A 13,911-nucleotide genomic window follows, 5' to 3' on the forward strand; every position below is an offset into this window, starting at 1 on the left:
TATATGATACTCATCTATGTATGCTCTCTCTCTATATATATGTGTGTAAGGTTTTGGAAGTGTGTGCGTATGAATGTAGGTATATTCCCATGCTCCATTTGAAGTTTGTACGCATCTTCGTGCTTTCTAATTTTTAATGTTTATAATGTGTGCCTCATGTACTTGCAAGTTGCACTCCCGGCAACTTGGATGGGTTTGATTAGGTTGTGAAAATGCCACCAGTACGTTGGTACTGTGCAAAATATCATTCTTATTACTAACTAGGTTCATATGCGTAGAATTTGTGATCTAGAAAAGGAATTTAATTTGGATACACTGAATGCAAGTAAATTAGGATAAGTTTGTTTAAACTTGTTGTGTTTGTTTAAATTTTTTTATATTTTTTTAAGAAGTAAATCCTATTTGTTTCTTAAAAAAATTATATAAAAAATATTTATTTAAAATTTATTTCTTTTAAATAAACTCACCCTTAATCTCGTGAAGTTGGTATCCCCACTTATTCTTTACATCAGAAAGAATGTTTTAGAATATATTTTCCTCTGACTTCAATATTAAAAGAAAATACTTAATTTTATATTTAGTAAGGATGCTAGTTAAATACATTTTATTTTTTTTACTTCATAAAAAAATAACTACATTTATTAAATTATCCTTAATCATATTTATCAGATGATACTCAAGTTTGAATTAATTTAAAGTATTTTTGGAATAATGATATTAAATGGGTTTAATCAGTTAAAATTTATTTATATTTTAATATACCAAATTCAAATAATTTTTTACTTATATTTTTTTGTCTAAACTTAAATTATTTTTTGGAATAATGATATTAAATGGATAAATTAATTAAAATTTATTTATATTTTAATATACTAAATTTAAACAATTTTTTACTTATATTTTTGTCTAAATTTAAAGTCTTTTTGGAATAATGATATTAAATAGGGATGAAGTAGTTAAAATTTGTTTATATTTAAATATACGAAATTTAAATAATTCTTCACTTATATTTTTGTCTAGCTAGAGGAGTTATATTGCTAAGCATTTGAGATATATCCTCTTAGGGATACGATCGATTGCATGGTCAATATCTGCTAAATTCCAAATTGAACCGTGTTAATCACTACTAGCCACAAAATCATCCAAACTCAATTTTTTACATTGCATGCCTGCAATATCTGCGTGCAGAAACAGATATATCGGCCAACTTCGACTAATGCTGCCTTTGTAATTATTTTTGGTATTTGTAATTTTGCATAACTATATACTGAGCTTCATTTGAATTTAGTTGACCATTCGTACTTCAACATTTTACTTTTTTGTTTAGCTTCTATAAAGCTATCCTAACATATACTGTTGAGTTTCACGTACATAAATGTTAGTACGATTTTTATTTTTTTTCTAACTATGTAGCAGTACGATTAGATCATCTCCAACCAAGCAGAGCTTAATTTTTCATTTTTTTTTATTTTACTTTGTATCCATTTTAAGTGGTCTAACTACCACATATAACTTAAACAACTCGATCTTCTCTTTAATTTAATCCATTAACTCTAATTTTTTCATTAAATGAGTCACGCAACTAATTAACTCTCCCACATCTTAAAAATTGATTAATTATTCTGACATAAAAAACAACATTATTCTTACATAAATAATCACCCAGTATTTGACAAGTGAAGTGCTACAATGCTTTTCTTTTTTCTTTTTTTTTTTTTAATTCTTACTACTACTATTAAACATCGAAGCTTAATAAGAAAAATATGTATTTCAATAAACAATTTGGTACTGTGCAAAATATCACTCTTAATACGAAAAATACCTCCATTAGAAGGGGCTTTATTAGTTTACTTGAAAAATATGCACTCAAGAAACAATTTAAATATAATATAATGTAAATCACTTTCCCAATAAAAAATTCAATGAAAGAAAATATGTATATTACTGTAGTATTTAACATTTTTCTGTACCTAAACGACATGAATTTTTTTTAAAAGTGGTATCACATATTTTTTACAGTTTATATATTGAATACATAAAAGTAAAGTAACATCCGTTTAAGAATATATATGTAGTATAAATATATTTTTTTCTCAACTAGATTGTCTAATAAATTAGACGATGGTTGGGGCGAGTGAAATTTGGTTAAACGTTACTATTTTATAATTTACAGTGGAGCTCTTAAGAGCCTATGTGGAGAAAAAGTGAGTTAACTAAGTGCATTATTCAAAGGGACCAAAGGTAACTCTTGACTCTTGTGTATGTTAGGCGAGCTACTAGGCATCAAGGTCACGACAGAAAAAGTAAAAAAAAATAAAAATTATTAAGATAAGTTTTATCTCTCTTATATTAAGATAAGTGAAATTATTAACCGTGTAAATTTACACTGATAATACATTGAAATATTTGCCTGTGATATTTTAGTTTTCCAGACTTTGTTTACCGTATGAAGATTATTAAGATAAGTTTTGTCTCTCTTATATTAATAATTTTTCATAATTATAAATAAAATTATAATGTATGCTTAGTATAAATTATTTTCATGAAAATAATCACTATTTTTTTAAAAAAAATGAAAATTTAAATATATATATATATAAATGATTATTTTTAAATTAAATTTAACCAAACATATATTCAGTATGTTAAGGAGAACTCATCTATCCAGCTAGATCGAGCTTCGTCAACGTGGGACGTTTATCCATAATTAACTACTAGCAGGAAGCTAATTAAGGAACGTAACTTTGGAGTGGCCGAGCAATACAGTTAAAGAAGCACACAGAAGTATTAGGACACATTTTGTTAATGTACTCTTATAAATATACTTTTCATTATTAATTATCTGAAAATTATAAAAAATAATTTAAATTTTATAAATTCCATTTCTTTTCTTATTTAGGATATCTTGATTTAGATCATAAATGTCCTCGGCTGAAAAAGCAATATTGTTCAAACCGACAGAATTACTATGTACAATAAAATTATCTGTGTGAGACGTTTGATGGTATTTCTTATTTAGGATATGTAAGAAAGTATATTATTAGTAATCCTAATAATTAAATAATAGTATAACACAGTTATAATCAAACAAAAGAAGGGCCGTCAAAGTTTGTCGTCTTGCTCAAGAAGAACGGGTTCGCAACGTTAAATCAAGAACAATAGAGAAATTTTAAAAAAACCATTGATATAAAGTTTGTTTATAGCTTCTAGTGACGTATTGGAATTTAGCCGTTGTTAATAGAATGATTCATGGGCTCCACCCCTTTGTTCCCCTGTCCCTTCTGCTGTTTCCATTATAGCCCTAATGCTTTCATCATATTTTTTTATATGATATAATTATGGAATATAATTTTGTTGCAATTTGAGTTTAGTGGGTGAAATTAAGATGGCTATTTTGTCCTCTTGTTGAAGATGTGGTCCATTTGAATTAGGACTAATCACCTAAATGTGGCCAAGAGATGCCACTGCTTACGTTCTTTGTTAACTTGGAGGAAAGATATTTGTCCACTAATATGGTGGAATTTGGGATAATTATGTGTGTAGAATGACACCTGGCACGTTTGAGTTTGTGTAGTGTTGCCACTAACCAATGATAATCAAGAGGGAGAGTTCCATCAAATTATATATGAGTTTGATTATGTATAGAGCATTTGTAAAGGACCATATTGATGGAGGGAATCCTATGAGTTCAAAAGTTTGTGTGGGAGCTACTTATTTTATGGCTACTGCAACATGTTCCCTAAAGGGCTAACTCGTTCAAAAATTCCAAAGCTTTGTCCAATTTTCAGTGTAAGGTAGCAAAACTAATGTTCTTCTTCGTCGATGAAATCAACAAATAATGTACTATCTGCTTGTAGTAATTAACTAATTTTATAATAAACTTGACTTGATCATATTTCTTGAAGTTGGAGTTTTGATTGGTTAAGAACTTCAATTCATATAATTAAGATCTTGAAGTATTTTGATTGATGAGAAGATTTTAAAAGAAAGTTAGCGTGTGTTTGATTAAACGTTTAAACCACGTTCAACGAAAAAAATACACATTTTAAAGACAAAAGTTAAAGTAACGTGATGGTAGTTTTTTTTTTCCAACATCGTGTTGAGTACAACTGATTCACAAGCACACTCTTAATCGTCAATTAAAATTCAAAACTTGAGTGCGACTACACCCAGTTATCCCATCAACGACAACCTTTTGAAATATGGGTTAACTAGTATGTTGATATAGCAAATTAAATAAATATACTCAAATATAACGTAAATTATTATTATTCTTATTATTATTATATATAACGTATAATACTATCTTTGTAATATAGTTAAGGAATTGACATCTTCTGATATAAATGAACCGTTAATATTTATAGTTAAAATAAATCCCCCGTGTATTTGCTATATTACTATTATTATATTTCATATTTATAAATTATAATAAGTTCTTTAGAAAGGTTCAGTGTAAATGTTTTGTAAATGTCTTAATATTTTTCCCTCATTAACAATATTTCCTAGTTTTGTCTCTACTCACAATATGAAATTAAACTCTTAATCACATGCTTAAGATATTATTAATCATGTCACACTATATTAATTATTTAAATTAAATCTTTTTATCATTAAATTAAATATTTTTTATAATATAAGCCATTAAATTAAATCTTAACAGCCTATTTTTTTGTTTGTATTGTATGATCAAAGTTAATTTTCTTTGTATTCAATTAAAACTAAATCAAACACATCACATGAAAAAAAAACAATAACAACAAAACCCATCCAATAGGATAATAACCTCTAACATTTTAGGTCATATATATAACAAGATTTAAAAAGGTTTAACTACACGTTTTATTTTTATAGTTACAAAAACTTTCTCTTTTAATATTTGCGTACCAGTTTTAATTTCTTTTAGTCGTTGCCAACTAATAAAGATTAAAAATGATATGTAGGAACTAATGAGATTTTTTTAAGTATTGAAATTAAAAGAAAAAGGTTTTGTAATTATAGAAATTAAATAAGTAATTAAACTATTTAAAAATTGTAAATCAAATAAAAAAATTAGATAATTTTTATCGGTTGTAATAAAACCAAGGTTAGGTATATAAGAGAAGATAAATGCAAGGAACACACTTATTCTCTTTTTTATTATATAATTTTTAAAATTTTAATTAATTACAGAAAATGTGTTCGAAGATGTGTGTGTATTAAAATGTGTTTCTGGAACCTTGAAAAAATATATATCGCTCCTCATAAGAGAAAGAATATGTTTTCTAAATTGATTGAAAAATTAATCATGCGGAGCTTAAAGATACAAATTTTTTTTTTTTAGAAGAAAATTTTTCAATCTTACTCACCCTCATTCACGTGATCACCTCGATCTAAAATTCTTGTCATTTTATGGCAAAACATTTTCTTTTGAATTTTTAAATTTCTTTATCTTTTGCTTTCTTTTTTTTTTCTCTTGTTTTCTGTTTCTCATTTTTTATGAATTTCTTTGCCTTTTTGTTTTTCATTTAATTCAAAATCAACTCAAGGTTCTCTTTTTAGTTTTGCTATACCCAACCTCAAACTAAAAATTCCTACTTATCCCTAAACAAGTTTCCCAAAATAAAAACCTCAAACATAAGCTTAATCAATGATCAATTAAAAGGGGTATAGTTGTTTTTCAAACCTTAAAGAAAAAAGTTATCAAAATCGACAATTTATATAAATTTGTGAAACTTTCATAATTGACTTGTAGAGTCAACTTATAATCTCACAGAATCCACTCAATATAAAAATAATATTAAAAACCTATAAATAATAGAAAATATACCATACAAGTATTATTATATAATAACTTATGATATCATACACATAAAACGTGATGTTTTTTGTCACAATTAACATTAAACAGATCATATCATAATTATTTTCTTAAAAAAAGTTGAATGGATTATCATAATATTTTTTGTTAAAAAAATATCTTAATTAAAAATATTTTTATTTAGTTTCCTACAATATGTCAATCTCTTGATTAAAAATATGTTTATTTAAATTTGATTAGAAAATTAGACGTGATTATAATTAGATTATGTTGTTTCTAGATTTAAATTTTGATTTATTTATTTTTCTAAATTTTGTCTAAAAGAAATTAAAAACTCGAATGAGGGTTCAATAGTTAAAATGAAAGAGGTTCATTGTGTATTCAAAAAAGAAACCGTGAATTCCAAATAAGACAAAAATTACTAATATAAAGTATAAAGTAAAAAAGAAAAAATCCTGGTACGGGGTCGTTCTAAATAAGGCTCTAATTCTTTCTCCTTGAATTGAGTCATCTTCTTCTTTGGTCCACTCTTCTCACAAAACAAGCAACATCGAAACAATTAATAACAAGTGGCAGTAACCTGAACTGAGTTCGATCGAATTGGCGTGAGGAAGATCAAACCAGACAAAAATTGTGTGGGAGAAGAGAACAAAAAGAAACCGGGAAGAGAAAGAATGAGAGGGATGAGGGACAACCCGGGACATAATCGACTCTAAAGTTTTTGTCTAAAATTGCACCTCAAAAGCTCCAAAATAAGTGTCATTTTGTCTCATTTTTTGCCCAACTAAACTCGTCCAGAACTCGTGAGTTTGAATGACTATGCGAAAGTTTGGGTGAGCCCACAATTTTTTTTTTACTTGCAAGTTAAACAAGTTAATGGTTGTGAACTGGTAAACTCATTGGATTCTACGAGTGAAATTGCAAGTTTGATAATGATGCATAAAGGTATCAAATGATGTGCATGCATTTAAAATAAAACTAGAGATTATTGTAGCACTCCAAAATTCGAGTACAAGACATGAACCACAAGGAAACCTTTGCTAGTGCCTTCCCAATATGATAATGGATAAAAGATGCAAGGCATTATTATTATTATTATTATTATTATATCAGAGGGCTAGGAATTGATAGGAATGGACTAATAGTACTCAAAGTTAGGAACTAAAGCCCAACAAGAGATCAAGACCATCCATGTGCAATGACAAAGGAATGTAGGGAGAGGTTAGGGTTAGTCGTCAGAAGTAAAAGGAAGAAAAGAAAAAACAAGAGGAGAGAAGAAAGAAAAAAAAGAGTTTTGGAGACCCAAAGTTCTGGCACTAATTAAGCGTGATGATATTAGTAAATCTCCAACATAAATGGCGTTAAGCACCAGTCTTCTGGTACTAAGAGTGGACCTTGAAAAGACTTAGTCTGGAGGTAAAGCAAAGTGGTGCTAAACTCCATGGGTGATCTGCATTAAGCATGACCCTTTGAGACACCAGAGTTGATGTCGTAGCTTCGTGTGAAAGCTACGAGCTCATGTCGTTCCCTTCTATCCTTATTTACCGTATGATTTGTTCTTGCTTGAATGCCTTATTGGATATGTATCTTGTTGTTGTTTACTTGCTGTAAGAAATGTGTATGTTCTTGGCTTGTGTTAAATACTTTGTGATATATGAGAACTTATGGATCTCTATGACAAGAACTACCTAACATGCTTATGTGTAATCCAAAGCCATGGTATGCTTATGAGAGGTAGGACCCTCAATGTGAAATGCTTAGCAGATCCATGTGGGTTGTGTATGGATCATGCATCATAAGATTAGAGATATATATCTGTTGTAGGAAAGTATGTAGGACTTCTGATGATTGAAGTCGCAAAAGGTTGTTTTCCTTGGCCTTGGGGGTGTTATATCTGGTGTGGAAACTCCAATGCCCATGTTGATTCCATGGAGTCGGAGCATATTGGAAAAGCTGGGTAACCTTGACTAGTCACCAAAGAATATCATGTTTGTTGAGTTTGCTAAAGCCGAAGGCACTAATAGACTAGTGGCACTTCTTCATGGTCAAACACTAATTACTACTAATATACTTTCTTGACGATCAGTAAAGGTAGCACATATGCATGGAGTAGAGATTAGGGAGCATAACATACATATGCATTTTGTGTAATGTAATGTGTGAATCGTGTTGTATTGCAACTAGGTACAACACGTGTGTTTTATATCATATGTAAATACGATTAGTGTGAGATGTCAATTTATGACTTGTCCAGGTTATAAGTATTAGATTGTGTGTGTGTGAGATAGAAAACAGGGTGTATGTCTAGCAATTAGGCCGTTAGAAACTAAGAATGTTATGCCACCTTAGAGGTTGAAGAGGGAAAAGTAATCATAGACATACATTCATATATTTTAAACATCTAATCAATATTTTTTATTTTTTTTTATTTTTCTTCTTATCACATCATAAATCATATCATATCAATAATTTTATTTTTATTTTTTCAATTCTCCCTAATTATAAGATAATATTATAGATGTTCATCAAATATTTTTCAAGAGGAATTATACTTTAGAATAGTGTGACAAGATCCTAGTTAAACAAGAATGAGATATGGTATAAAATCATGCAAGTTATTGATTTTACTGAATGGAAAAAAAATGATAAATAATAAGAATTTATTGATTATGTCTTGACATAGCAAAATAAGTTTACAATATATCTTTTATATAATTTTCAAAATAATTATTATATAATTCAAATAATAATATATAGCAAAATAAGTTTATCATATATTATATTGATGAGAATATATCACTCTTTTTCTCAAATAATAATATGTAGAAGTCGTTACTCATTTTCTTTTACCCTTTTTTCATATACGGTCCACGTTAGCCTGCATGCTAGGGGCAAATGCAAAACTAAAGTTAGACCATTCATTCTGTGTAGGCTGACTAACCCATTTAAATTGTGGATCATCACAATGCGAGCCTAAACGAATGAGCCAATTTGTATATCCACTTCTAACGGAATACTTTTGAATTTAAGATTTGGCACTTGAAAACTAGTTTCATATGACAAGGATTTTTCTTTCCAATGCTTTTCCTAAAAATAAAAAATGCTGGCAATCCCTATTATTTTTATTATTATTATTATCTTATATAATAGTGATTACAAACACTTTACACTATAGTAAGATGTTTAAGTTATATTGAGTTTGATTTTTTCAAGGAAGATATCAAATTCAAATATTATAAATAGAAAAAACATTCAAGTAATGCAGAGTTTTATTTTTTTAAATAAAGTCTCAAATGTGAACTTTATAAATAGAGAAAACCTAATTGGATAAAGAGATTTACTAAAGAAGTTTTTATATAGAGATTAATTATTAATAAAATTAATAAATATTTTATGGAAGTTTTCATATAGAGATTAACTATCAATAAAATTGATAAATAGTCTGTATCAATATTATGATATATTATGATGATAAAAAAACACATTACACTATACTTACATGGAATTATATTTACTTATTTATTTAATAAATGTGCTCCCATCTTTATCGTTCTTATCTACCAACAATATCATTTTAAATAATTTGAATAAACATGTAAAAATAACACATTCTCCACATATTCTAAGTAAGAAATTAACTAACATCAATAAAGTGTTGAATAATTTAATCTTAGAAATTATTTTTGTTATACTATTTCCTATTTTGTATGATGCTAAGGATAGTGGCACAAAATTAAGAAATGAAATTAATATTTTCGATTTCATAAAAGTTATGTAATTTCTAGATATATACGGCATCATTTGTCTTTTATATTAATTATATTCTATCTTATTTATACTTCTTGTTTTATTTTTTTAACTTCATAATAAATATTTAATGGTATAATAAAAAAAACTTCATTCATGTTGTAAAATGATAATCAAAATAAAACAAGAACAATTTGCTAAAAGGTTAGACAAAATATGATAGATTAGGACATGCGGTAATTAAAATGACATTTTGTTTTTTTCTTTCTTCTTATTTCTTATTTAGTAGTCAGATACTTTATAAAAAAATACTTTTATTTTAATAATATATATATATATAACAATATGGTACATTTTAAAAGATGTTATTTTTTTTTTACAATTTTTAAATTTTTTTTTTTTGCATTATTAGTATAAAAAAGTTATATTGTTGACCAATAAAACATGATGACAAATATAATCTTTTTTTTAGTTTGTTATTACACTCAATTAAAAAAGTGTAATAAATATTACTAAATACTAATAACTTGTCCACCAAATAAAGAAATCATTGTCTTGTTGGCAAATGCAAAACTCGTGCAACTAAATTCAAATGCTAGGAAAACGTGTCCCACTGAGACACCCACAACCAAACCCCAGTGGTAGACTTGTGAATTTCACCCAAAACCATGTCCATTTAGAAAATAAGATTAAACAAACAAAGAAAAAGAAACACTCACGCACTTACACTCACAAGGTCATGTTGGTGTTCATGACAAGACGCAAATCCTCTACAATAAAAACCTCTCTCCTCTCCTCTATTTCACTCTTCACATTGTTTCTTCATTTTCCCTTCAATTTTCTCTTACCCTTTCTCACTTTTTCTCTCTAAAACACTTTTTTTTTTGTGATTATCTCTAATATTTCTTTTTCTTCTTCTTTTTCTTCTCCTTGTTGTTGTTATTCTTCTTCTTCTTTTTCTTCGTGATCACTCCATTAGTCGAGCTGCAACAATATTTCAAGTGATTACTTTCTTTCTCTTTCACTCTCTCCAATTCTCAAACTCTCTTTTAATTCTCTGCATTGAAACTTTGTCGTTTTTTTTGTTATTTTGCAAAAGTAGATTGTGTTTCGATTGAAGCAGTTCTCATCGAGACATGGACCCTAGCGCCATTGAGATTTCACCTTTAATGAAGAATAATACTTCCAATTCCATGAAGCAGAAAGAGGGTATATCTCACTATCCTTTATCCTCACTTCACTAATATTTTTTTATATAATTTATTTTTCTCTTATTTTTCACAATTATTTTATTTGTGTTGAGTAATGACTGATTTTTTTTTTTGTTTTAATTTGAGGTTTGGGTTGATTGTATTTTGGTTGATAAATTTGGGTTTCCATTGATATTTTTCTAAGTTTTTAAAGGCTTTTTCTTGTTCTTTACATGTCATCATGGCATGCATTTTGTGGAGTTTGAGGTTGTTGGGTTTACATGCTATGCGCTTATTTGTTGGTTTTGTGTTTTTAGGTGTGGGATGAAAGTTGAGAAAATCCTTTATTTAACAATATAAAACAATATAGTGAATTTTAAAATATTTTATTTTTTGTCAATTTTTTAAATTTTTAATGTATTATTGGTGTAAAAAATTTATATTGTAGACCAATAAAAATTGATGACAAATATAACATTTTTTTTCATTTGTTGTTACAGTCAATTAAAAAAAAGAGTGTAATAAATATTATTAAATACTAATAACTTGACCACCAAACAAAGCAATTGTTGAGTCTTATTGGTGACTTCAAGACACGTGTAGCTAAACCCGAATGCAACACCCACAACAAACCGTAATGGTAGACTCGTAAATTTCACCCAAAATTGTGTCCATTTAGAATACAAGATGAAACAAAGAGAGAAATTAAAGAAACGCTCATGCGCTTACACTCACATGACGTCGTTGTAGGTCATGTTGGTGTTCATGAATAGGCACAAATCCCCTACAATAAAACCTCGCTCCTCTCCTCCCCTTCATTCTTCACATTGCTTCTTTATTTTTCCTTCAATTTTCTCTTGCGCTTTCTCATTTTTGCTCTTTAATGCACCGTTTTGTGATTCACTCTTCTTCTTCTTCACCATGACTTCACTAATCGGGCCACAACAACATTTCAAGTGATTACCCCCTTTCTCTTTCATTCTTTCCAATTCTCAAACTCTTTTTTTAATTCTTTGCATTGAAACTCAATTATTTTTTTTTGCGAGAGTAGAGTGTGTTTTGGTGAAAGTAGTTCTCATCAAGAAATGGACATTAACGTCATTGGGATTCCACCTCCGACAAAGAAGAATAGTGCTTCCAATTCCATGAAGCAGAAAAAGGTATATCTCACTAATCATTTTTTATTATTAAATTTGATTTTCTTTTTTTTTCACAATTATTTTATTTATGATGAGTATTGATTGATTTTTTTTTATTCTTTTGGTTTTAATTTGAGATTTGGGGGTGATCATATTACGGTTAATCAATTTGGGTTTCAGTTGGCATTTTTTAATTTTTTAAAGGCTTCTTCTTCTTCTTATGTGGTCGTGACATGCATTTTGTGGAGTTCGAGATTGCCGGTTTGCATGCTATGAGCTTAATTTGTTGGGTTTTTATTTTATTTTTAGGTGTGGGATGAAAGTTGAGAAAATACTTTATTCAACAATATAAAACAATATAATGAATTTTAAAAGATTTGATTTTTTTTGTCAATTTTTTATGTATCATTAGTAAAAAATATTTATATTGCTGACCGGTAAAAAATGATGCCAAATATAACCTTTTTTCATTCGTTATTACACTCAATTAAAAAATAGAGTGTAATAAATATTATTTAATACTAATTATAATAACTTAACCTCCAAATAAAGTAATCGTTGCGTCTTATTGGTGAATGCAAGACACATGTAGTTTAATCCGAACACAAGGGAACTGTCTTAGTGACACCCCCCCCCCCCCCCAACCAAACCCGAGTGGCAGACCCATAAATTTCACCCAAAATAGTGTCAATTTAGAAAACAAGATGAAACAAAGAGAGAAAGGAAATGCTCACGCACTTACACAACGTCATTGTAGGTTGTGTTGGTGTTCATGACAAAGCGCAAATCCCCTCGGATAAAAACCTCCCTTCTTATTTTTCTTCTTCTTCTTTCCCACAACTCCACCAATCGAGCCGCAACAACATTTCAAGTGATTACTCCCTTTCTCTTTCGCTCTCTCCAATTCTCTAATTCTCTTTTGATTCTCTGCATTGAAACAATATCATTTTTTTTTGTTTTCACAGGAGTAGAGTGTGTTTCAATGGAAGCAGTTCTTACCAGTAAATGAACCCTGACGTCATTCAGATTCCACCTCCAACTAAGAATAATGCTTTCAAATCCATGAAGCAGAAAGAGGTATATCTCACTATCCTCCATCCTCACCTCACTAATATTTTTTTTAATTTAATTTTCTCTTATTTTCTCACAATTATTTTATTGAATAACATTTATTACACATTTTTAATAAATATTATTTATTAAAAAATGTGTAATAAATGTTATTCAATAAAATAATTGTGAGAAAATAAGAGAAAATTAAATTTAAAAAAATATTAGTGAGGTGAGGATGGAGGATAGTGAGATATACCATTATTTATTAAAAAATTGTGTAATAAATATTATTAAATAAAATAATTGTGAGAAAATAAGATAAAACTAAATTTAAAAAACGATTAGTCAAGTGAGGATGAAAGATAGTGAGATATACCTCTTTCTGTTTCATGGATTTGAAAGCATTATTCTCAAGTGGAGGTGAAATTTGAATGATGTCAGGGTCCATTTACTGGTAAGAACTGCTTCCATTGAAATATACTCTACTTATGTGAAAACAAAAAAAATGATATTGTTTCAATGCAGAGAATTAAAAAAGAATTAGAGAGAGCGAAAGAGAAAGAGAGTAATCACTTAAAATGTTGTAGTGGCTCGATTGGTGGAGTCATCGCGAAGAAGAAGAAGAACAAGAATCAAAGAGAATTTAAAGCGGTGCATTTTAGATAGCGAAAGAGAAATTCGAAGGGAGAATGAAGAAGGGATGTGAAGAGTGAAGGGGGAGGATAAGAGGTAGGTTTTTATTTTCCAAACCGAAAAAATCATAGTAAAATCTATTGTTATTGGACCAATTCAGTTTTTTTTTATATTTTTCAAATTGTGCAATTTGATTCGGTTCGAGTTTGACATCTTGAAATCAAATTAAACCAAACTAAACCACATCATTATGTATGTTATTTTATGATTTTTTTTAATGTTTCCATTGGAAACAAGTATTATGTATGTTATTTAATGTTTTTCTAAGTTTAGTTGTTTTTACTTTTAA

Source organism: Glycine max, chromosome 7 (genome assembly GCF_000004515.6).
Source record: "Glycine max cultivar Williams 82 chromosome 7, Glycine_max_v4.0, whole genome shotgun sequence".
NCBI lineage: Eukaryota > Viridiplantae > Streptophyta > Magnoliopsida > Fabales > Fabaceae > Glycine > Glycine max.